Here is a 26,437-nt window from a genome sequence, read left to right as displayed (position 1 = left end):
GCCTTTGCCGAGTTGTCGTGAACAGACTTCAATCCCAGTGCAGACACAGTGCAGCTTCTGAGCTGAAAGGTCTACTGTTGATACGATCTTTTCACTGAGGCTACGTCTACACTGCAGCCTTTTGCCAACAGAGAGTATACTAATGAAGTGCTCATTAGCATTTGTCATGTTGTCATTTGCATATTCTCTGCTGATGCTTTTTGTGCAAGAGGTTTTTGCGTAAAAACAAGCATTGTAGATGGGTCTGTTCTGTGCAAAAATCCCCTTTTGCGCAAGATTCTTATGTCTCAAATTGAGATTTTCTTTTCCCTGATACTGAAACAAGAATTAGGTTCCTCAAATGAGGGAATCTGCTTGCACACAAGGTCTGATGGAAAGCTATCCAATCTTGCAAGACTCAGATCTAAAACCTAGACTCGTTATCCAACGCCTCCTCTTTGCTGAAGATGCAGCAACGACAACCCATGCAGAAGCCTAATGGACAGTTTTCCCGAAGAATTTAGGCTTACTATAAACATAAAAAAGACTAACAATGTGCCAAGGAGATGAGGAAGCACCTTCCATCAAGATTAACAACCATGAACTGGAAGTGATGAGCGAGTTCACATATCTGGGGCCCACTATTGCAGACAACCTTTCACTTGAAATGGAATTCCGCATCTGCCTTGGAAAAGTTGTCACAACTCTGTTTAGACTGAAAAAAGGGTGAAACAGACAACACTGACAGAACACACAAGATCAGTGTGTATGGTGCACGTGTTATCAGCACACTTCTATATTGGAGCGGGATATGAACCTTATACTCATACCAGGAGACGAGGTGTAGCAGCTTTATATGCATTGCTTTGATTGAATCTTTGGAATCTCCTGGAGGGACAAAGTCACTAATGGTGAAGTGCTCAAACAGGCCAGCATACTCAGCATGCAAACACTCCTCAAACAGAGACACCTTTGTTGGCTTGGGCAGGTGTGCCGAATGAGTGAATTGGCATCTGAAAAAAGACTAAAAGGCAGAACTGTCCCATCCATAGGACAATTCAGGGAGCCCACCCCAAGTCCTGCACTTTGTGGGGCCCTGTGGCAGCCTCCTCAACTGTCCTATAGATAGGCGGGATCTGGGGATTTATGGGATCCTGGAGCAGGGTGGCAGCAGGGGTCACCCCACCCCTCACTGCAGCAGTGGAATCCAGAGTGGCCTGGCAGCCTGCTCTGCTCTGCTCTGCTATGCAGTGCTGCCCTCACCTGACTGGCTGTTCTCTGCTTCATCACAGCAGTGGGAAGCAGAGCAACTCAGCCCTAGGACGCTCCATTTCCTGCCACCGCAGAGAAGTGGAGTACAGTGGGAGAAGGTGGTGGGGCGGGGCCTCTCTGGCTCCCATCACGATGTTGAGTATGGGGGAGGGTACCCCCTGCTGCTGCTTCATGCCAGGTTCCACAATCCCCCAGCTCATATTGCTCGGAGGAGGGGGTAAGAGGGTGAAGCCGGGATGGGATGCAGGTGGAGTAGGAGCAAGGCATGGGGAGGGGTGGAGCAGGGATGGGGAGGGGTGGAACAGAGTCAGGGTAGGGCAGGGGTGGGGCCTGCAGGAAGGGAGTTGCCCTGGGTGCTCCAGACCCCGTGTTCCCCCTATGGATGACGCTATGTAAAGGATGCTCAAAACTGCATTTCAAGAATGTGTGCTAGTGAGACCTCAAATTAATGGACATGGATAAATGTGAAGGTCATGCTCAAGACCTCAGCCTTTGGAAACAAGAGCTTAGCAAAGCTCTCTGGAGTTGAGAGGGAGCAGTCCACAGGAGAAAAGAACTTGCAGAAAGCAAAGCCCAAAGAATCAAAATATCACCTTTAAATGTGACAAATGCAGCAGAGATGGTCTCTCCCAAGAGAGTCTCTTCAGCCATGCACCCGACTACTATAAAACCAACTGAATAAATTCTTTACCTCTGAGGGTAGTTCGAACTAGGAGGCTAATTTAGGGATTTGAAGTTGCAAATGAAGCCCTGAATTTAAATATCCCGGGCTTTATTTGCACCTTCCTGTCCGGGCACCATTTTTAAATCCCCTTAGTCCGAACTAACTGCCCATGGCTACACGCGGCAGTCAAATGTTAATTCGAACTAAGACATAGTTAGTTCAGACTAAGGGGATTTAAAAATGGCGCCCGGATGGGAAGGTGCAAATAAAGCCCGGGATATTTAAATCCCGGGCTTCATTTGCAACTTCGAATCCCTACAGTAGTCTCCCTAGTAGTCTCCCTAGAAACTGTTTTTCTTGTCATTTCAACCAGAAAGGACACAGTCTCAATGACCTGCTAACCTGCATCCTACTTCAGAAGACATTCAAATCTGCACTTGAAAGGGAATCCTCTGAACTGGCATTCATGCTAAAATTCGACACCCTCCGCACCGGACTTAACAAAGACCCCAACAATCTTACACATTACAAAGGTAGCTTCCCTAATTATCACCTCTAATACTATTAACTCACAGACATTTCCCCTTCCCCACCTCTAATATCATTAACTCACTGGCATTCACCTTCCTTCCCCCCCCCCCCCCACATCCCCCTTCTGTTCTGTAATGTGATTTGTCCTTTTCATGTGTGTTCATTTTTTTAAATTGTATCCTTTGGTATATATGGTTGTGACTATTTTCTTCCATTATTTGATCTGAGGAAGTGGGTCTGGCCCACGAAAGCTCATCATCTAATAAACCATCTTGTTAGTCTTTAAAGTGCTACATTGTCCTGCATTTTGCTTCTTTAAAGGGAATTTCAGTTTGTTATATCATAATTCCCGTTATGTCTCTTAGTCTGTTTTAGTTTTTTTGCTGTAATTTTATTTTCCTGGCAATGGATTAGAAAATGGAAGCTATGGGAAGAGTCCTCTCTGGCAGATTTATATGCCCAGAGATTCTCATCTCCTGAGGTGATTAGTCACAATATCACTCTGGTTTTCCTTTTTATAAGGTCTTGTCTGTATGCTGATTTGTCCCCAAGCTTCTTTGTTTACAGGAATAAGTTAAATTATGACAAGCCACAATTAAAGTGAAATTAGTGAGCCTACACAAACAAATTAGACTAAATTCATTTTAAAAACATGCTTTTGATGCAAATTTTAACCTAGGCAAGGCCTTAGAAGTAGATACTTTTTTGTGATATTAAGCCTCCAATAACAAAATTTAATGTACTGCGTTATGATGTCCAAGCTGTTTTGGAATGGCTGGATGCTGTTTTAGTGCCATTTGCGTATGAGCAATGCCTTTTTCATAAGAACATGTGTGCAAATCATTTACTACTTCAGACTATTGGTCTGTAATGATCTAAATGAAATCTTGAATCTTCTCACTCTTTCCATTTGCCTGCTGGGAGCTGTGGCTGTAGGCTTTACAGACTCTGTAGAGTGGCATGAGGTGTTGACTGAAGAACAGTGAAAAGGGCACTGTCCATGTATGTCCGCTAAAGAGTCGGTGAACTCTTCCCTTCGTATAGATTCGTCCTTTCCCTCCTGTCTTCACCCTATAGTGGTTGGACTGCTGGCCCATCTTGGAGTGTGTGGTGATTCTTGTGGATCTTTCTTTCTTCGAAGAGGCAGGAGGACATGATAGTCTATTCTAGTTTTCATAACTGATGTCAAATTGTAAGGGGCAGTGACCTCGCTCACATTTGTTTTATTTTTGGTTTGTTACTCCAGATATGTAGGTGATGGCAGTGAATGGTACAATGAGAATTTTCTTTTTCCTTCATCTGTTACTAAAACCTAACTATAAACAAAAGTGAGATTCTCTCGGTCCAGGCTGAGAGAAATGGGGAAAAAAGTCAGTGGGGGAAAATGGTGAAAAATAAATTAGATTTTTTTGTTAAAAATAAATCTATTTTAATCAGCTAAATGATGTTGTCAGAACCATACAGAAGGAATTTTAATTTTTAAAGTCTGATTTGAACCTGACAGTATTCCTTTAATTTCAAAATTCATTGCTAAAACTAAAACCACAGCTTGTCTTTTTAAAATTTTCACGTCTTCCACAATGCACTGCCTTTTATCATGAGTTTTTAGCCCTGTGGTAAATTTGTTTTTCATGTCACAAACCCTGGCTTGCTACAGGAACCACAGAAATCTTTTCTGAATTCATAAAACTCCATTCTCTATATTGAGGTTACTGCTGTCACCAGGTCACACTCCTGAGTCAGAGAATCCATTGTAGAAACTTTTTACAAATTCGTCAAGACATTTGCTTTTAATGACCATTTTCCATTTTCTTTTGAAAGGTCTTGTATCCATTTTCCTTCTCCTTTTGAACTGGGCCTTCTCATCATTTTGAGGTCAGTGAATGTTTCTTTGTTTTGTTTTTTTAAAATTCTGCAGATGATGGTCAGAGACAGGGTACGCAATTTCCTAATTCAGGCTTTTCACAAACAAACACCCAAACAAATTGATCCTCTGCTTCAATGTCATAAGTTTTCATGTAGCTTAGCATGCCGAGTTTTCACTGATTTGATCTCTTCGGTCACAGAGTTCAGACTCCTTTAATGACAGTGTCTAGAGCTGTATATGACTTTCAAAGAAATTTTCTGTGCAGTTTAAGCCATGTTCCATTAAGTATGCCTCATCTATCCCTCCAGTGTTTCTTTGGCTGACCTTATTACAACTTTCTGTTTAAGGCTTTTTCAGGCAACCTCTTTTTCATTTAATAGGATTTGAAATATCTGGACTGACCATAAAAGAATCACATATAGTGGCTTTAAAATTCCACCTGACAAAATTTGCTGTTAAATACTGCTCTATGTATACAGTTCTTTTTCAGTCTCTATGCATTTCTGCTAATTCACCTGAATCTTGGCCACCCTTTTAATCCAGTGATCATATGGGTAAAGACTACGGCCTGGTCTGCACTTAAAAGGTTAGGTTGACTGAGCTACACGCACCCCTGGAACGATGTACATAAGCCAGCCCAGGCCCCTGTACAGACACAGTAGATCAGTGGAGGAATTCTTCCCTCAACTTAGCTACTGCCTTCTGGGGAGGTAGATTACCCAGGTCTGCAGCTGTGATACTGTAGTTTTTCAGATAAGCCCTATATTAATTGAGTTAAAAAGTTCCAAAAACACAGGGGCTTTGTGAAGCAGAGTATTTCCAATGGAGGCTTGCCAGATGTAATACCACTGCAGCCTTCTGACCTAACTATACCTCCAAATCCCATTCGTTAGCAGTAAGATGCAAATTCATGGAATTGCCTCCAAAAAGGCCAACCCATCTGAAGTCTTTTTCATGCACATAGATGTGCAGTAGAGGTGGGAAGAAGAAAGAAGCTTTCCTCCTGCCTTCGAGTAGCTTTTATAAGAATCGGGCACCATATTAGTCCCTGCACAGAGAAGGCATAGCAGAAGCACAGAGATTGGTCCCTTCCCACTCCCGGAGGAGGCAGTGTCTAAAAGGGGGGGGGGGGGGAGAAAGGAGGGACTCATTGGCTACGTCTACACTGGCATGATTTTCCGAAAATGCTTTTAACGGAAAAGTTTTCCGTTAAAAGCATTTTCAGGAAAGCACGTCTAGATTGGCAGGATGCTTTTCCGCAAAAGCACTTTTTGTGGAAAAGCGTCCGTGGCCAATCTAGACGCGGTTTTCCGCAAAAAAGCCCCGATCACCATTTTCGCGATCGGGGCTTTTTTGCGGAAAACAGTACTGTGCTGTTTACACTGGCCCTCTTGCACAAATGATTTGCGCAAGAGGGCTTTTGCCCGAACAGGAGCAGCACAGTATTTCCTCAAGAACACCGACAATCTTACATGAGATCGTCAGTGTTCTTGCGGAAATTCAAGCGGCCAGTGTAGACAGCTGGCAAGTTTTTCCGCAAAATCAGATGATTTTGTGGAAATCTTGCCAGTCTAGACACAGCCATTGAGAAAAAGCTGTATTCTTATTTCATATCAAATTGCAAAGGAGTTTGGTCTCTGCCGTTTTCAATAGGTAAGTTCAGTTGTGAACTTTAATGAACATGAGTTTCATTTGTGTAAATTTCTTTGAGGGTTCTGTAACTCTTGCAGAGACTCTTGTGAAATCAGTAGTTCCATTGAAGTCAATGGCAAAACTCCCGTTGACTTCATGGGTCCAGAATTTCACCATAAAAGAACAGGATACAACACAAAATTTATGATATAATTTTCCAGATGTCCGGCCATCTCATCTATAAGTAATGCTATCTTCATTTTTAACTATCCTGATACCCTGGACTTTAGAATACAAATAAGATTTCTGTGGTATTGAGTCCACAGCCCACACATAACAGCCCAGTATATCTTCATTAACAAGAAACATTTCTATTGATTTCATTTTGCAATGTTTCATATTACACATAACAAATATGTATGGTCACCTAAGTGAATTATTGCAATTCAATTTGCAATGATTGCATCAGGTTATTGTATTATCTCTAGGATGCCTCAGTCTCTGGGTGTCAAAACTGTTTTTATTTAATGGAATAACATGGAAAAGTTAATCAGAGTAGGTTAACCTCTGTGGAACTCAAGGTCACATACATTCAGTCTGAGTTGTAAATGGGGAGCTTTCATTTTTAACTTTTTGAAAAAATACTCATGTACAGGAAAAAGCCAACATGGGAATACTTAACAGACTCACCCCCTCAGTAAGTTTATTGGGCTTTCCACCAAGGAGAATTCCTCTGTAAAGATCCTCTGGAGCAAATAGATTTAACAAGGCAAACTTAATTAAACTGTATTGTAATTAAGCTTTTTGAACTAAATCCCTCCGCTTGAGGTTTAACATTATTATGTACATCCAGAAAGTGAAACAATTGTGTTTTAAAGAAGAAAAAATTGGGATTATGTTGAGATTACAGTTTGTTTTTCTAATAATACTTGTTTCACTGTTACTTGAACTTTCCTGCCTCCTCCTGATCACTTGCATTATCAGCTTTGTTTTTCAGCCCTGTGCTTACACTGCACACCTTGGTTCAGAGATGAGCCCTTAGGACAGAGGGGTCCTCACCCTGATTCGGGGTCTCTAAGAACTATATAAATTATTTTACTCCTGTACTATGGAACTCTCTTAGGCTATGTCAATACAGTAGCGTTATTTTGGAATTACTCATGTTATTCCAAAATAACAAAATGTGTGTGTACACGACAAGCCCTTATTTCACAATAATGCCGAGCAGGAGGACTTCTTACTCCAACTCACGTAACTCGCATTTCACAAGGAGTAAGGGAAGTCAAAGGAAGTGTGTTCTTCCTTCGACTTCCTGCTATGTGGACAGCGCCAAAAGCAGAAATAAGCTATTTCGACTTAAGCAACGCAATTGATGGAGCTGAAGTTCTGCCCTGCTGTGTAGACATGCCCTTATAGGCCCTGTCTGGTCAACTAGCATATAAATAGAGCCACAGGAAAAACATTTTAAAAAAATTGTAACGGGAACAGCAATATGCCCTCTGAAATGTGGTGAAACAGACTAGGGAAGGGGAAGCTCACACTTCAGTTGGAGCTATTATTTAATCTGTTTGCAGGTGCAAGTGGTAGCAGTCTGCATTCTGATGGATTTGATGTTTGGCAAATTTTAAAGGGAAGTATAGACTCTGGCAAATATTAAAAAATTCATAGACGATATAAGGTAAGAATCAGTCATAAAAACATAAGAACGGCCATACTGGGTCAGACCAAAGGTCCATCTAGCCAGTATCCTGTCTGCCGACAGTGGTCAGTGCCAGATACCTCAGAGGGAGGGAACACAACAGGTAATCCTCATGTGATCTCTCTCCTGTCACCGAGACAAGCGGAGGCTAGGGACACCATTCCTACTCATCCTGGTTAATAACCATTGATGGACCTAACCTCCATGAATCTATGTAGCTCTTTTTTGAACCCTGTTAAATTCCTAGTCTTCACCACATCCTCTGGCAAGGAGTTCCACAGGTTGACTCCAGGCTGGCTCCAGTCGTTCGAGTGGAAAGATTTCTGTTTTCTCAGTAACTAGCAACCTTGCAAAGTGACACTAATACAATTTCAATACGAAAACAGGTTTCTTCTAAACAGATTTATTTTTATAAATGTTGATCATAGATAATATTTTAATGAAGCAGAAGAAATTTTTGGTATTTGCAAATTTTTGGTATTTCCTTTAACCATAGATAAATGCCTGAACATCAAAGCCTACTAAGGAAGTCCCCGTGTTTCACAAATTCACTCTCCATCACCTCTGACTTTAAAATCCACCCCTGTGCAAAGGGCCAGCCCAAAGTCTAGCCGTCACTTAAGTCTCATTACACCATACAAAATGGGACATGAGTGAGACTGAAATGCACCTTGGGTGGATGTTACATTGGCTTTCAGAGGAAGATATATTTCAGCCATAGGTAGCAGCCATCAAACCACGGTGAAGGTTGATGAGTAGGTAAAAAAATTCAGAAGATAAAATGTAGGTGCTGGGGCTCTGAAATCTTCTGATTTGTGGTGCTAAATAAAGTGCCAAGTTCTATTTACACAGGACTTGTTGATGCCTCTTCTCTTCTCTAGCATCATCCTCTTAATTGTGTATATCAAGGTAGTACATTGCAACTGGTGGATTGGACCCTTTGGAAGAATTGTCTCTGGTAGAGTAGCTTTAAATGATACTTACTTTTAGGTTCATTCTTTTTGTTAATACTTTAGAGAAATTTCCCCCCTGTGCAATAACATGTTAGTCAATGTCAATATTCTTCCTCTCCAAATGTACCAGCAATGGATATAGTGTTCTGCCCACTGGTTAGAATAGAAACCAGCAAACTAGTTTGTGTTCTGGCCTGGATCCTGTTCCAGCCAAATCCTCCAGCTGCTGCACAGCCTGCTGTCTTCAAAGCTGCAAAGTTTTGGGGAACTGTAGATATTAAATCCTGATGCTGAGGACAATGGACAGACATAGAGTCCCTGGGCTCTTTTGCAAACAAAAAGAAGCTGCGCTCTGTCACTGTCACACAATAAATGATTTCCATTCGCCAAAGGGTTTGACTGAATTTCAATTGCAGCCTTATAGAGTCGGGCCTGGCTTTCTCCAGGGAACAGGGCTGTTTTCAGTGGTCAGCAAAAGAGAGGCCAGAACTGATCATTAATATTTTAAAAGCTAAACATGGAAATGACATCATGAATGATGTATAGAGCCTGCTGTTTCTATACTAAGACAATGATTTCTAAGCAATCAAGATTTTTCTAGCTTGGGACATTTAAAAGAATGGTCCCTTAGATTCTTTAATTCTTCTGTGATCAAATTCTTAAGCACAGAACTGTGGGTTAGATTCTCAGCTGCTGAGAATGAGCCCAGCTTCACGGAAGCCTAGCCAATGCTTGTTTCCCCAGTATTTTTATCCTCATGCCAGTACTAATGAATTCAGGATTTTCTTTCTCTTCTCAGATCTATGTTTTGGACTTGTTTCTCTCTATTCTATTTGATTTTATTGAGAATATTTTTGTTTTTATTGTTATACTTGTTACATACATTATACAACGTGATATGTTGTTTTAATCCAAAATGCTACGTGGATATGGCATTTTAGCTGAACAATATTTGTCATTTAATTTGCAATATCTAATCATAACAAGAAGAAAAGTGCATGAGGCAGATTAAGACACACATTTAAAGAAAAAATCCATATTTACAGTGAAAAGATTTTGTTTTGCAATTCTGAGTACTCCATAGCCCCTTGAGAAAATAATGAAACAATTCTCTAGAGTTTCTGGATATGTCTACACTATTCAGCTTTTAGCGAGACAGATTTGTTAACGCAGCCCTGTTGCTAAAAGTCAGCGTGTGTGAATGCTGTTTGTTGGCACTTTTGTCGACAAAACACTTCCAACCCCCAACAAAGCACTTTTGCATTGTCAGCAGCACAGTGGTCCTACTAACAAAGCAGGGGGGGGAGAGGGGGGAAGGAGGGGAAGGGAGTATAGGGTGTGTGAATGTCTACAGTTTTGTTGATCAAAGAAAGTGTAGATATAGCCTCTAGCTTAACATATGTTACTGATTTAGACTAGGTTTTGCATAAGTACCTAAGTGCCAGATTTACGATGGTACTTAAGTGCCTAAAGATGCAGATAGGTGCCAACTGGGATTTACACTGGTGCCTAAGTGAATTAGGCATCTAACCCCCATTGACTTTCAAATTTATTTTGATGGGAGTTAGGCCTGTAGGTGGTTTTATAAATCCCATTACATATCTGTAGGTATCTAAGTCCCATTGTAAAGCTGGCCTAATTGACTTAAAAACACAAGTCACCTTGGAAAGTCAATTGAATTTATACTCCTAAATCACTTGGGGCTTTTGAAAATCTCACCTTTCAGGAACATTAAAATTTATCCCAGAGGGAAGACAGCTGTATAAAAGAATAATAGTACGCCTTTCATCACTAAGAAGATTATATATTTAATATAAAGTGGCAGAGCCACCATAAATATGCCTATGTTATAGGATTTTTTGGATTAGGAAAATTAATATGGTGATTATTCTGTGATATATACAATTGAAGCATCAAATCAATATATGTTTGAAACTTCACATTTAGGCATAGAGTTCCAAAATGTATTACCAGCAGGTCATGTGATAGTAAAATGCAAATCTTCATACCTTCTTATTTTATTACTTTCTTGTGTTGCCCAAGCTATCTATGCTGAGGCTCTGAACACTCCAAGGAAAACCTATATTTCATTGTAATTTTTAAAAATTCAGTTTGAAATTTTTGCAATTTTATTTTTGCTGCTAAAAATCAAGGATTCAGGAATCGTCACATTTTAATCAGATACACATTAGATATACGTCTCATACAACTCGAAAGATATCAGTTTAATACTATAGTAGATTTCTGAAAAACACTGCTGTTTTGGATAATGCAGTGAAACCTCCACAAAGTACTTCTCTAATTAGGCTACTTCCTGTTGGAGGAGACTACTCCAAAGTATTCATCAGTATACAGAGTAGAATTCTGCTTCACTGTTCTTGGAAGGCTGTCTGTTAAGCTATAAATGGTGGTAGCTCACAGACTTCATTACACATTGTACTGTACACAGTTATGTTATCTATTCTAGTCGAGATTTTGAAAAGTGATTAGTGGTTTGGGGATGCTCAGGACAGTCAGCCACCTGAAAGGGCTGATTTTGTCAGAGTCCAGTGGTGCTGAAGACTTTTGAAGCACCCAACATCACTAGTCAGTTTTGAACATTTAGGCATTTATATCCATATACAAGTATATGTTTCTAATTTTTCAGTATTCGCATAACATTTCAAGGAATTGGTTTTGTAAAACCAATAAGACAGTGGTTACACTGTTAACACTCAGGACAGATCAGAAAGTGTTGAAGTGTGCAGAATCAGGCTGAAATAATATTTGTTCTGAGAATAGTTATAAGGAAAGGAAGGATGCAAGGGCTAAATTGTGGAGATAATAGAAATTCAGCTACACCCTGACTTATGGAGAGACTATCACCACTCTATAATATCACAAGTTAACACCCTGCCAATAAAACCACAGACAAGAAAATACAGTAGGGGAAATGAAAAGGAAGTTATTGTGAATAATGCCGATGAAAAATGATTCCAAGAATATTTTAAAAGGGGAAAACTGAGATGCTTCCAAGCACTGCACAAGCACTCCTCAAACCTTCCAGTTCTCCTGTCTCAACTTTTTTTCTCCACACTCCTTCCTTCTAAGAGAAAATTGAAAAAATACCACACAACTTTCTCCTCTCCTTGGTTCATCTTTCCTCTCCCCTTCCTCTTCTACAAGTCTTTCCTACACCTTCTGGGTCACAGACACAGATGTTTCTCATCTGCCTTCCTCAGCTAACCTTGCCACCGACCTCAGTGACCCCATCCCATATTCTAATCTCCCTCACATATGTTCTTATCCCCTCCCTTAGTCCTCTTAATTTCTCACTCTGCTTTGGCTTGTCTCCTCACAATACAAGCTCATCCTTGAGCCCATTTGCCTTGCTAAAAACTTCTCCATCTCCCTTTCATCTCTAAACACATTGACTAGTTTGTTACTCTCTGGAGTTCCACTCTCCACTTCCATTCTGAATGCTTGCCAGTGGCTTTTATATGCCACTCAAACTGCTCTTGCCTAGGGACAAAACTGGTATCAGAAAATGTAAGTGATATGGTCTACAAACATTTATTCAACTATCAAAACAGCGTACGTGGCAATAGGTTCATATGGATACTTTTCCACCTTAAAACTTTCCAACTGCAACAAGCCAGTGGAAAGACTCCTGTGTGCACATTTCTCTCTGTCTCTGTCTCTATCTCTGTTTCTGACACACACACACACACACACATCCAATCATACATCATATGGCCATTATGAAGACCCAGTGTTACCCAGGTTTTCAATTAAGAGAGCTTACATGGCACTTTTTGGTGAAGTAGGAAGGAGCTACCAGACTCAGGAGATCTCCATACCCCTTAGGTACCCATGTGCCCTCTGCCAATTGGCACTAAGAGTTTCCTGGGTTGCAAAGGTATAATCTGCAATATCTGTGCCCCACAGAAAATATTAGGTGTAAAAACCTGACCTTAACGAAGTCAACAACAAAAAATGCCATTGACTTCAATGGGGCTAGGATTTCATCTGTTAGTATTAAACAGTGTAGACAAAGAGAATGAGACGTGCTGTTCCTACTTTTAATGAAGCCCATGTGTATTGCAAACTTTTAAAAGTTCCTAGTGTATTTTCTGTCCTCTACAGATAATTTCTTTGCAGTATTTAAAAACATTGTTCTTTGTTGGCAAATCATTTTGATGAATTTTGTGGAAATTTTAATCTCAGAGGTAGAAACCCTTAATTGGTTAACTCGTACCCCAATATATAAAAGCATCAGGCCATGACATTTAAAATAAACTGCTGCAGCTTAAATTCTTACAAATCATTTTCTTGAATATATGTGTTACCCTTGGGAATCTCCATTAATGATCTTGTGATTTTTTTCATGGGTTAAGAAGAAACAACAGCGTGGCCTTATAGGGAATGTCTACACAGCAGCATTATTTCGGAATAAGCGATTTTGGACTAAAAACTCTGAAATAGCTTATTTCGAAATAGCACGTCTACACTGCAAATACCCATCAAAGTAATGCTGAGCTATTTCCAAATAGCACGTCCACACTGATTGGATCCTCAATCACATTTAAGACCCCTCAGAAGCACTTCAGGCAGGGCATCAGGACAGCAGTCACTTCCTAGAGCTGCGGCCTGAGGCTACCTGAGGCTCATGCTTAAATGGACCCCCCTGTACAGTCATGTCTCAGGCTCCTCTCTTTTGCCTACCTCCGTGAGGGACAGCAAAACCATTCTGCTGCATGCTCTGGTTGTCCTTGCGGACACCACAGCATGTCTGCCATGGAGCCAGGCCTCTTGCAAAGCAGGGTACGTCTAGACTCCATGCCTCTGTCGCCAGAGGCATGTAGATTAGGCTACCCGACACAGTAAAATGAAGCGGTGATTTAAATAATCGCCGCTTCATTTAAATTTACATGGCTGCCGCGCTGAGCCGACAAATAGCTGATCAGCTGTTTGTCGGCTCAGCGCGATAGTCTGGACGCTCCCCTGCTGACATCAAAGGTATTTGTCGACCACCCAGGTATGCCTCCTGGGATGAGGTTTACCTGGGTGGTCGACAAATGCCTTCGATGTCGGCAGGGGAGCGTCCAGACTATCGCGCTGAGCCGACAAACAGCTGATCAGCTGTTTGTCGGCTCAGCGCGGCAGCCATGTAAATTTAAATGAAGTGGCGATTATTTAAATTGCCGCTTCATTTTACTGTGTCAGGTAGCCTAATCTACATGCCTCTGGTGACAGAGGCATGTAGTCTAGACGTACCCGCAGTCTCTAGCTCCTGGACCTAGGGAAGGGGGAAAGGTAGTGGAAGCTCCCTCCCTGGGAGGTTTTCCAGCCTTGCCTTCGCAAATCCCTGGGTTAATTGGGGTTGGGATTGGTGTGTGGAGAAAGGGGGGTTGGGCTTGGGGACCTCCCAAGGGCTCTGGCAACCCTGTGATTCTCTGTCTCCTTTTCCAGGTGGTGAGGGCCATCAACACCATCCTGCTGCGCAGGCTCATCCTCCTGGGTGATGTGGACACCATTGTCACTGGCTTTGCCGCCAGGGACTTCTGCAACTGTGTGTGGGGGGGATTGGCTGCATCCACATCCCCATCTGGGCCTCAGACCACCGGGCAGCCGACTACATCAACCAGAAGGGGTACTTTCCCCATGGTCCCACAGGCTGTTGAGCACCACCATGGCTGCTTCACGTTAATTAATGTCAGGTGATTGGGGAAGGTGCCCGCATCTTTAGGTAATCCAGCCTCTACCAGATGATGAATGCTGGCACTTTTTTCCATGACCGCACCATCAGGGTCAGGGATATGGACATGCCCATGTGCATTGGGGGAAGCCTACCCTCTGCTGTCCTGGCTTACAAAGCCCTACACTGGACCCCTCTCTGGAACAGTTTAATGCCAGGCTCAGCAGGGCCTGCACTGTGGTGGAGGATGCCTTTGGGCATCTCAAAGGGAGATTCCTCTGCCTCCTCACCTGCCTGGACCTCGGCAAGCAGAACATCCCCCAAGTAGTGGTGGGATGCTGTGTCCTTCACAATATTTGTGAGGAAAAGGGGGAGATGTTCCTGTTGTGGGGCAGAGGCTGAGTGGCTTACCAGGGCTTTTGAGCAGCCGTGCACAGCTGCCATTCAGCAAGGCCATCAGGGGGCTGTGCGCATCTGGGAGGCCCTGAGGGAGAGTTTCAGACAAGGACATCTGTGAGACTCTCCCCTGGGCCTCCCCACAAGGGGCCTCTGCAGGGCCCCGCTGTGCCTTTCCTCCTTCACCCCTCCCTTCCCCAGCCCTCCCTTCCCTCTCTCCCTCTCCCCTCCACGGCAGATACAATAAAGCAGACTTTTTGGTTTGGGACAATGAACTATGTTTTTTTAATTTGTGTTAATGAAAATTGGGGAGGGACAGAGGAAAGAATGTGGGAGGAGGGAGGTGGAAGGGGGAGGAGAGGCTTCTTCATGTGGTTGACGGCTGCTGTATATGCTGCACACATGCTGCGGGTCTCTTGTGCCAAATCCCAGCAGGTGTTGCGGCAGGTCCTGGTCCACTTCTCACCACTGGTCCTGCTGCTCTAGAGACTGCTGGAGGCCATGCAGACAGGCAATGTGTTCCCACTCCAGGTCCTCATGGGTTCATCTGTGGAGGTGGCTCCCACGGGGTCAGGAGGCTGGCACGGGAGGCGTGGTGTGTGCCTCACTCACAGCTGGTCCAGCTATGAAGAAGGGCAGTCATCTCAGGAGACAGGGTGCATGAAGCCTCATCCTCATCTCTGAGGGTATGTCTACACTTCCCCGCTAGTTCGAACTAGCGGGGGTAATGTAGTCATCCGCAGTTGCAAATGAAGCCCGGGAATTCAAATCCCGGGCTTCATTTGCAACTGCGGATGACTACATTACCCCCGCTAGTTCGAACTAGCGGGGTAGTGTAGACATACCTTGAGATGACACCGAAAGTTCTCAGGTCAGACAAAGGTGATGTGTATGGAGCAAGCAGGTCCTTTACTGCAGGGGCACAGCTGTCCCTGGGGGAAGCCTCGCTATCCCCACATCCTGGGGACAAGCAGGCATGGGAAGATGCTAGCCAGGTCAGGAGCCTTCGGGCAGGAAGGGGGTGATGGGGCGGCTCAGCTTCCTTGCCTGCTGCACACACGCCGGGTCTGGCAGTGGCAGAGATCCCGCAGGGAGAGGACTTCTGTCCCTGCCCGCTGGAGTGGGGGGGAGGGCAGTGTGGGAGGTGTGTGTGTGTGGCAGAGGCTGCTTGCTAGAGAGTTGGGGTCCCCTGCACTTCCTTCCCCACCCAGCAGGCTCCCCTGCAGGGGCTTAGTGTCCTCTGCCTCACTGTGTTTGCCCCGGAGAGCATATTGCCCCCGAGAGAGTGGGCCTGACCATGTGACACTACTCTGTGTGTGTGTGTGTATGTGTGTGTGTGTCCTTAGTGGTGGCTTGTGGTGTGAGGGTGTCCCACCATGGAGTTGGGAATAAGGCAGGCCTCTCCAGAAAACCTGTCAGCAGGAGCACAAGGGCCCTCTGAGGCAACCTCATTGTGGCTGTGTGCTCTGGCCTGGCGCTCCAAGTGCACAGGCTGCTGTGCAGTCCCCAGGCCGAGAAGGCCAAGAGAGGAGTGTGCAGCCCCTCACAGCCCACCTCCTCTCCCTGTGTGTGCCTAGGGAAAGAAATGGAGCTCACCTGATGGGCCTTCCTTGGCTTTGTCTGATTCCTGGGTGACATCCTGGGAGAGTGGTATCAGCTCCAGGGACTGGCTGAGTTCCTGGCTGGTGGACATTGTGGTGTCAGTGGCCTGCTTGTCCTCCTCCTCCTTGGCCACAGGCCTGCCCTTCAGGAGGGTGACAGTGGGTGTTTCCAGCCACAATGAAGGAAAGAAGGCACTGCCGCCCCCCCCCCCAAGATGTGGTGGAGCTGGTTGAAGTAGAGGCAGGTCTAGGGTGCTGCCCTTGAGCAGGAGCTGTACTCCCTGGCCTTGATATAGGCCTGCCTGAGCACCTTTACTTTCATGCACACCTGCTCCTGGGTGCGCATGTGGCCCCTCTGGACCAGGCTGTCAGCCCTCCGGATGCAGGTGTTGGTGTTTCTGTGCCTGGTGGGGAGATCCTGGAGGTTAGCCTTGTCTCCCCAGATCTCAATGATGTCCAGGATCTCTGCACCAGTCCAGGATGGGGCCCATCTCCTCCGCCCCCCAGGAAGGGGCTTGGGAGATGCCGGCAGCTGTGCTTGCATCCATGGGTGGTGTGGTGGGGTCTGCCATGGCAGCAGGGAATGCAGAGCTGGCGCTGCTGTGTGTGGTACAGTGCTAGCAGGGCTCATGTAGTGCCACAAACTGATTCCCTCACTGAGGCTGCAGCTTACAGGGCTGCAGGGGAAAGGGAATAATAGAGTTCTTATGGCTGTGGATGGAGTGGCCACCAGGGCAGCTGTGAGAAGCCCCGGAGGCCCCTTATTTTGAAATAACTTCAGCTGCCCTGTCTACACATGCCCTATTTCGAAATAATTATTTCAAAATGGGTGTTACTGCTCATAAAATGAGGGTTACAGAATTCAGAATAAAATGCCCATTATTTAGACATTCGAAATAACGGGCTTGCTGTGTAGATGCTCACCTAGTTATTTCAAAATAAAGTGAGTTATTTTGAAATAACACTGCTGTGTAGATGTGCCCATAGTGACTGAAAAACCAGAGAACTTGGAGTGAATTTGCTCAATAATGAATGAAAAAGCTTCACTAAGAGGATAAACTGACCAATTAGTAAACCTAATGCATAGAACATTTTTTAAGATGCTGAAGGCTGACGTGAAGCCCTACATCTTAAAGCAGGAACATGATGGAGTTCTAATTATTCAGCAAGTGGAAGAACTGATAAATGAAACTGTCCATCCCCAAAATATGCAGACAATCCAACATGCAACTGATCCTGAATTTCAGATCAATAAGGTTTAATATTTCACTAGCAATCATACTTTTGAAAATCAATGCTGTCATGGTTGGTAATGCTGTCTTATGGAAGAGATGCTTACGAGACAAAAGGATTGAAGGCAGTAGTCCAAGGATGAACTAACAAAAGCGGTTCTGAAAGTTATTTTAGTTTAGAAAAAGCAAACTATTTTACAAAGTGGCTTAAATGTTGTGCCCTAGATTTTCATAGCTGCATCACTGGATGTCTAAGGCAATAGCAAGTCATATGCAAAAGGCCATGAAGCTACATAGCAGGGTTTTTAGCATCTTGAAATGTGCATCAGATGTGTTTGATACACTTTTGTGTACTTGCAACAGTAAATACTGTGAAGGGTAACTATCAAAATTGAGGCATAGTGCACTAGCCAACACCTGCTTCACCAATGCCTGCAGATAATTGTAACAAGAAACACTGTCACACCTCCTCAAATATAAGAGGCATGCAAATGTTTCAAAGTTTGATATATGTGTTCTATCTGGCTTTATCCTACCATTTGTCAAGTCTCCTATTGGAGTGTCTTTCTCTTCACTGTCCATCCGCATTTGCATCTCTATCACATGCCTCGCTCACATAGAGAGACACGAGGAAGAACGGCACATAGCAGGCCCTGCTCATTGGAAAGGGCAAGGTTTAAAATGAGATGTGTTGCACTAGTTGCAGATTTGACCAGAAGAAATACTGATTTCTGGTATGAGCTGATCTCAAACACAAATTCAACATTCAAAAGTAGTGGTTTTCCTCTGCTTTTCTCACCTCTGGCACTAGCACCTTGTGAGGCTAAAATAAGAGGGAACAATCTGTGTTTCAGTACAGGTCTATTAGGGAACACATCAGGGTATAGCTTTGAATGGAGGAAAGTTTGCCTCTGTTCTGATGGGGATAAGGAACTCTGCAGTTCCACATCTAGAATGGAGGGCTTGCGGTGGTACCAGTGGACACCTGATTAGCCTCTAGAGCAGAGTTGAGCAATAATTTTTGATTGGGAGCCTCAGGAAGAAGGGGCCGGGCCAGGACACTTCCATGCTTCCCTGCCCACAGTCCCTAATTGGTCTGTGGGTGGGGAAGCATGTGAAGTCTTTGCCCCCTAGAGAGAACTGCCAGTTGTTCTGAAAAGCTGGTGAGTCTCTTTAGGTGCCCATGCCCCTGGCGGTGGGACGGAGGAGACTTTATGCCCTCCACCCCCAGTTCAGTCAGGGCCCGGGGGCGGGGGAAGCATGTGAAGTCTGCCCCCGCCCTGCAAGGGAGTGCTGCACTTAGAGTCGGCTGCCAGCTGAGCAGCAGCTGGCAGTTGACTCTAAGTGCCAAGCACCTTGCAGGGTGGGAGGAGACTTTGCGCTCCCCCCACCCCCAGGCCAATCAAGTACACAGTCTCCTTCCACCCTGTCCCAGTTCTGCAAGAAGTGCACAGTGGTTCGCAATGCTGCACACTCCTTGCAGGGCAGAGGCAGGAGCAGGATAGGAGGAGACTTAGCGTGTTTCCTCCCACTTCCAGGCCCTGATTGGCCTGGGGGCGGGGGAGTGACAGGTCCTCTGTGGGGTGGATCAACCCGCTTGGTGGGCTGGATTCAACCTGCAGAGGCCCTTTTGCCCACCCCTGCTCTAGAGGCTGAGACATGAGTTTCCCAGATTGTTCCTTAGGGACCCAGGAATCCACCCCTTTGCCTCTGGAGTGCCCACTTCCAATCCACTGTCCCTAAAATTACTAACTCAGCCTAGGTCATCTGCATTTCCTATGCTTTCTTGTGTTTAGTACTTCCCAAGAAGCAGAGAAGAACTTCAAGACCCTGAGAGGAGGAGGAGAAACAAAAGGCAGAACTATGTAGCACTGTAAAGACTAACAAGATGGTTTATTAGATGATGAGCTTTTATGGGCCAGACCCACTTCCTCAGAGCAGTATGTGGAAGAAAATCGGCACAACCAGATACACCAAAGTGATACAATCAAAAAAAAGTGAACGCATGTGAAATTGACAAATCAAATTTTAGAACAGAGTGGGAGTGAGAGGGGAAGGTAAGTTTCTGTGAGGTAGTGACATAAAATTTGATTTGTCAATTTCACATGCGTTCACTTTTTTTTGATTGTATCACTTTGGTATATCTGGTTGTGCCGATTTTCTTCCACATACTGATCTGAGGAAGTGGGTCTGGCCCACGAAAGCTCATCACCTAATAAACCACCTTGTTAGTCTTTAAAGTGCTACATAGTTCTGCCTTTTATTTCAGCTACACCAGACTAACACGGCTACATTTCTATCACTGAGAGGAGGAGGTAGCTGACTAACCCTAGTCTGATAGTAATAGTAGCTTGGAAGAATCCTAGCTCCATGGATCTTAATACTTATCTAGTTATGCCACATTCTAGAACCGGTTTAATTCCTTGAAAAATAAGGAAGTTGTTTCTGTAACTGATACTTTATATTTTTTTATTATTCTTTGAGGTTTAAGAAGTTGATAAGTGCAGACAGTTCTAAATTGATCCATAAATCAAGTTATCTGTGGTTGATTGTTCCATCCTTTCGTTTAAATGACTTCTCTCCCTGAAAATGAACAAATATATTTCCTTAAGCCAAATATAGAAAAGGAGGAGCAATGCTTCTGAGCATATTGTCTGATTGCAATGATACCAGGGCAGAGGTGAGTCTGAAGTTATTTGAGCACAAATTCGTGTGTTATTTGAGGAGTGCAACCTTAACGCTGAATTTTTTAGGTCTCTGATTTTTAAAATTCTCTAATGTTCTTGAAGGCTAACGCACACTTATAACATGGATGTGTGCCTGAAACCTTAACATCATCTTTACAAAGCTTTTTTGTATGGGAATTTTCTTCTAGATCCAAGTGTTCAGTTAGGGGCTAGTCCTTGTGCAGTAATCATTGTAACAGCTAATGCTGTGCCTCTCTTTGTTTCTGTCGGTTTCCCTCAGGATTGGGGGATTTTTGGGTGTGAGGTGGAGTGTGGGTGTGATTTGCTGTTCTCTGAATTGTTGTTTTTTTCGTTTCTGTTTAGTTTTGTGGTTGTTGTGGGTTTAATTTTGTCTGCCCTCAGGGCTTATGGCAAATCCAGAGGGATAGAGGCCTCTGCTTGTTGTGGTTTTTGAGGGTTTAAGCTGTGCTTATGAGTTGTGAATTTTGCCTCCAGATTCTGTTTCTGATAAGCAGTGTGTTCTCACAGTGGGAAAAGATGATTGGCTTAAAAATGTGTTTTAAGCTGCTTGCATGAGCAAGGCTTTTGTTTTGTTTGTTGCCTGCTTAGCCTGGTTAAACCAGTGTCATGGAGGCAAATGTTGTGCAGCAGTATTTCCTGTAAAATGAGTGCTTGGGTGGCCACCCAGGAGAGATTCAAATGCTTCCCAGATAATTAGTAGAGTTCCCTCAGCATCCACAGCTGGCAGCACATGCTTCTAGAGGTAGCGCATATCTGCACATTCTTCAGGGCACATAAAATTTATTCTGTACATGGATGGAAAATTTAGAGGAAACGTTGTTCAGGTGCTTTATTTCCTGTAGTTCTGCTCAAAACAGCTGCTGTTAAAGTCATGATCTTTAATGTTCCTGCTTTTTTTGTCAATGAGCAGCTGGTTAGAGTCCTAGTAAATTATGAAGACTGTGGGGTGGGTGGAGGACTCTGACTGGGGAGGCAGGCTCTGGGGTGTGGCTGGAGAGGTGGGGTTTGGAGTGCAGACCTCACCTCAGCCCTCTCTCACCACAGACGCCTGGGGCTGGGGGAGAGCACTTCTCCCTCGCTGTGGCAGCTTTGGTGGGACTGGGATTGTGGGGAGAGGTGTCACTCCCTTGCGGTGTGCTGGAGCAGCCACACAGCTTAGAGGGAACTTAGTTTTACAAGTTTCTGACCTGTCTGGTATGTGATGACATTTTCACCCTTATGTGAATGCTTATACATCTGGCTGAATGCTTGTGCCAGCTCTTTCTCAATGGCCCATTTGGACTATTTCTATGTTTTACTCATCATTTGTCTTGTTCGCTTTCTAGTTGTATTGTTCCTGTTGGGATTTCTGATCACAGTTAGGTGCATTTGTGTAGTCTCTTCTTTCTATTCAAGACTGTTGTCTATATTGTCATTTTAACACTGATCTTTCACCAGGTGTTCATTTTTGGGACTCTTTCAGTTATTTTTGGGAGGCCTGGGTTGCCTCACAAAATATTTTTTCCTCCCTGAGGCAAGGATGGGAGGTGAGTACAGTTATTATGATACGCTTTTTCTGAGCGATATGCACAGCAGACAACCCTAACCCTTCCCCAGAGTTAGAGTTGGGGATTGTGGAATATGAAAGGGCCTTTCATGCTGATTTGCAAAAGACCTACACATAAATAAAACAGCTCCTGCAGGACCTGCTGGAGAGCAAATTCAGGGTATGCCGATTAGGGCCAATTTCAGGGCCACTCTATCAAATGGATTCACCTGTTCAGTTTTTCTTCAGCTTGGAAAAGAAACCTGTAGAACAGAAAATGAATGGCCACTTCAAGAAATCATTGAGCCAAGTGCTTTCATATCCTGTGGGGATGAGGAACTTTGCTGTGAATTTCTTTTTACACTTGTATGCTGCAGATCACGTGTTTCCACCTCAGACTCAATGGCTCTTTGAGGATTTTTTTTTAGGATCTCAGTTTTCAATGAGTGGTTCTTACCCTGCTGTCTAAGAAAAGGAACCATGGTCAGATGAAGAATTGGAGACCCGTGTCCCTTCCTTGCTCCAACTTTTTTTAAAGGCCTTGGCAAATACATTGAAAACTGATTGGTTTGCTCATGCACTCTGATGAGCTCAGTTGCATCCTCAATAGATCAACTCTTGATAACGTTTCCTAGTGTGGCACGTGGTTTCAGCCTCAGAAATGTTTGATTTGCATACTAGACTGATTTCCCTTGATCGGGAGAAGGCTTTAGATCATGTCAATCATTCATATTTGTGCTTTTTGCTTTTGGTTCCTGCATTTAGTTACTATATAATGATATCTGTCTATCTCTATATGCAGACTACTTAAGGTGAAGGGTGTTTTGAGCATGCCATCTCCAGTCAATAGGGGAATCAGATAGTGTTATTCCCTGTCTGAATTATTGTATGCTCCTTCTGTAGAACTTTGTTATTCTTGTTGTCTTTCTAGCCATTATTTTCAGTGGATACTCTGATTTACACCACTATGGGTATGTCTACACAACGAAGTTATTTCGAAATAACTTTACTAGCGTCTACACAGCCAAACCGCTATTTCAAATTAAATCAAAATAGCAGAGCGCTTATTTTGAATTTGGTAAACCTCATTCCACGAGGAATAATGGCAAATTCGAAATAGCTAAATTGAAATAAGCGCTGTGTAGACTCTTATTTCGAAATAGGGGGCCTCCAGTCCTTCCCAGGGTGCCCTGGTGGCCACTCTGGGCCAAACCAGGAAAACTCTTCTGCTCTGCTCCAGCCCTGGAGCCCTTAAAGAGGTAGACTCTGGGCACAGTGTCTGTGCCAGCTGCAAGCCTGCCAGCATAGAGCCAGCAGTCACTGCCCCTGGCCCAGCATAAACCAGCAACCCACTGGCACCCAGACCTCCACTGCTCCCCAGGAGCAGGCTGGCAGCTCCCAGGAGCCTGCCAGCGGCTGCAAAAGGTGGATGTCTTCCTGGTCCAATGCAGAGATCATGGATCTGATTGAGGTTTGGGGGGAGGCCTCCAATGTACATGATCTCTACACTAGACACACAGGATCGTGGCCGTATACAGGTGGATGGCTGACAGCCTGGACACCAAAGGCCACGTGCACATCCAGGAGCAGGTGCACATGAAAATCAAAGAGCTGCGGCAGGCCTATGCCAGGGCCACAGGGGGCAGCTCCCAACCAGGGGCTGACCCAGACCCCTGCCCCTGTTATGATGCCCCGGACCACATCGACCCTGGGGCAGAGGGCTCTGAGCAGGGCATGGAGGAGGAGGAGGAAAAGAAGGAGGACTATGGCCAGGAGTTGCAGGAACCTGGAGGGAGTGTGGCACTCACCCAGGACCTCCGAGGCCTCACTGCAGCCATGTCACTGGTGTCATCCAAGGCCGGGGAGGCCTCGACATGTGAGTACCATCACTGTCCCTTATGCGGGGCGGGGAGCGGGGGCAGAGAGGGACACCAGGGACTGCGCGTGTGGGCCTTGCTGACCACGGAGCACACAGCAACCTGTGCATGTGCCGTGCCACCCTGGGCACGTGGCCCCCGCTGGCTTCCACACAGGGTCCCTGGCCTGTTACTCACACGCGTGTATCTATGAAGGCCCATAACATGCTCCTGACCCCGGGGAGGGACACTGCACAATACCCTCCCTCCACAAGCCTCCTCTATGCAGAGGCAGGGCACATCTTCCCTCCCTCCTCATCCTCACACTATATACAGCACAGGGGCATGGGTGCAGTCCCGGGCCAGTTCACACTCCCGGGGATAGCAGGACATGCCAAACATGGCCTGTGTGCAAGCACATCGGCTCTGATGGTGTGGAGACCTGCCGTCCACACCTTGCAGAGGGGGGCTGGGCTTCACCCACTGTGTCCCCAGAGAGAACTGACCACTTCTCTTCTTTCTCCACAGCCGCACCAGCTGCGAGTTCAGGGTGCACCACCCCACCTAGAACATCCACCCACACCCGGGCCAACAGGCTCACCCAGAACCAGGAGGAGTACCAGCAGCATCACCTGGGGCTCCTGCAAAGGCAGGTCCATATCCTGGAGCACTGGGTGCATGAAGACCTGCAGCTGCGGCGGGAGACCACCTGCAAACCCTGGAGCAGAGATTGGTGCCTCCTGCTGCTCCAGCCCCTGCTGCCACCCCATCTACCGCTCCTCCTCCCACTCCTGCTCCACCTCCTGCCTCTTCCTCCCCCCCGCCCCACCCTCCATACCCGCTCCCCCCGCCCCGGGGACGCCGAGGCCTCCACACCCACAGTGCTGGGAGATAGGTGGACCAGCAAGACCCTCAACCCTGAGCTTCTCCCCCCTTCCTTCCCTTGCCTCCCCCTTCCAGCTTCCTCCTCCCAGGTTTAGCCCTCCCCTCTCTCACCCTCATTCCCCCCTCACCCTAGTTATGGTCAATAAAGAGAGTCTGTTTTTGGCAACACACATGTTTTTATTGTACATCTGGAAGAGGGGTTAGGGAGAGGAAAGAGGAAGGACGTGAGGGTGGAATAAGGCACAAGGCCCCAGTGGGGCACGCCAGGGAGACTTCAGTCCTCCTCCTGGGTAGAAGCTCTCCTGCAGGGCCTCCCAGATATGGACAGCCCCCCGATGGGCCTCTGGCTGGCAGCGATGCGGGGCTGCATGTAGAGGACAGCCAAGTGGTCAGCCTCTGCCGTCCAGGCTGGCAGGAAAGCCTCCCCCTTCCTTTTGCACAAATTGTGCAGCACACAGCATGCCACCACCATGTATGGAATATTCTTCTTGGAGAGGTCCAGGTGGGTCAGGAGGCATCTAAATCGGCTTTCAGCCAGCTGAAGGCCCCCTCCACCACAATGCGGGCCCTGCTGAGCCTGGCATTAAAGGCCTGCCAGGAGGGGTTGAGGTGTCCCGTGTAGTGCTTTATGAGCCAGGGCTGCAGTAGGTAGGCCGCATCCCCCACCAGGCAGACAGGCATGTCCACATTCCCGACCTTGATGTGGTGGCTGGGGAAGAAAGTTCCAGTGTGCAGCCTCTGGAACACGGAGGAGTTGCGGTAAACCCGCGTGTCATGTGCCTTTCCAGACCAGCCCATGTTAATGTCCAGGAAGCAGCCCTGGTGGTCAGACTCAGCCTGCAGGATGACCGAGAAGTATCCCTTCCGGTTTATGTACAGGGAGGACTGGAGTTCCGCGACATGGATGGGGATGTGTGTGTCCTGTCGATTGCCCCCCCTGCAGTTGGGGAAGCCCAGGGTGCCAAAGCCCTTGATGACCTCGTCCATATCAGTGAGGTGGATGACTCTGCGGAGAAGCATGCTATTGATGGCCTTGACCACCTGCAGAGGGACACACAAAACCACCGAGAGTCACTGGGGTGCCAGGATGGTTGACAGTGCTCCTTCCCCGCTACTGCCCTGTACCCCCTCCCAGAAGCAACCCCCCCCCCCTGCAATCCTGGCCACCACGGGCAGTGAATAGTCTGGCTGGGACAGAACAAACCCTCCAGGGAGGCACAGTGGCTGGAGACTGCCTTACCTGCATGAGCACTGCTCTGACGGTGGATCTCCCCATGCTGAACTGGTTCGCCATGGATCGGTAGCTATCCGGCGTGGAGAGATTCCAGAGGGAAATGGCCACACGCTTGTGTAGGGGAATGGTGGGCCTCATGTGCGTGTCTCGTCACTGCAAAGCAGGGGTGAGCCACTCACAGAGCTCGAGGAAAGTGTCCTTCTTCATCCTGAAGTTCTGGGTCCACTGTTGGTCTCCCTAGTGCTCCAGGATGATGTGGTCCCACCAGTCGCTGCTGTGTGCAGATGCCAGATGTGGTGGGGTACGCTGGCATCCAGGCACTGCTGCTGCTCCCCTCGTCCCCCAGGAGGATCTGGAAGAGGGCCTAGGGTTTGGGCTGCTCCAAATGCTGCCAGGCAGTCTCCGGCAATTGCTGCCAGGCTTGCAGCAAGACATCCAAAATGAGCACCAGAGTGCCCAGGGGCAGCTCTGGCTCCATGGTGCCGAGTGCTGTGGTGTTCCGAATCAAGGCAACCAAAGAAACAGAGACAAAAATGCTTTGCTGTCCCTCAGCAAGGTAGGCAAGCAAGCAGGGAAAGCTGAGAACTGGCTGTCCAGGGGGGATCCCTTTAAGCACAGGCCTCAGATTGTGTGGCTGCTGCCTGAGGCTAAGTAACTACTGACCTGATACCCTGCTGGAACCAGTTTCAGCTGGCCTTAAATGCAATTCAGCATCCAATCAGTGTG

The 26,437-nt window shown here is 46.0% G+C and overlaps 1 long non-coding RNA gene across 9 annotated transcripts in view; it reads left to right on the top strand.

Annotated features, from left to right (window-relative positions):
• Positions 1-24,851, top strand: part of LOC106732223 (uncharacterized) — a 44,242-nt gene extending 19,391 nt beyond the window's left edge. For 3 of the 9 annotated variants that reach the window (XR_012898067.2, XR_012898065.2, XR_012898068.2), the window contains exons 5-8: positions 2,289-2,448; positions 4,268-4,321; positions 14,049-15,356; positions 24,121-24,851. This is a non-coding gene — a long non-coding RNA (uncharacterized LOC106732223). The remainder of the gene's footprint in view (positions 1-2,288; positions 2,449-4,267; positions 4,322-14,048; positions 15,357-24,120) is intronic. The other 6 variants (XR_012898063.2, XR_012898066.2, XR_012898071.2 and 3 more) reach the window with 5 other exon arrangements.
• The last annotated feature ends 1,586 nt before the right edge of the window (positions 24,852-26,437 follow it).

Source organism: Pelodiscus sinensis, chromosome 1 (assembly GCF_052426305.1).
Source record: "Pelodiscus sinensis isolate ZL-2025 chromosome 1, ASM5242630v1, whole genome shotgun sequence".
Taxonomy (NCBI): Eukaryota; Metazoa; Chordata; order Testudines; family Trionychidae; genus Pelodiscus; species Pelodiscus sinensis.
The sequence above is the reverse complement of the archived record's forward strand: the minus strand, read 5'-3'. Positions and strand labels throughout refer to the sequence as shown.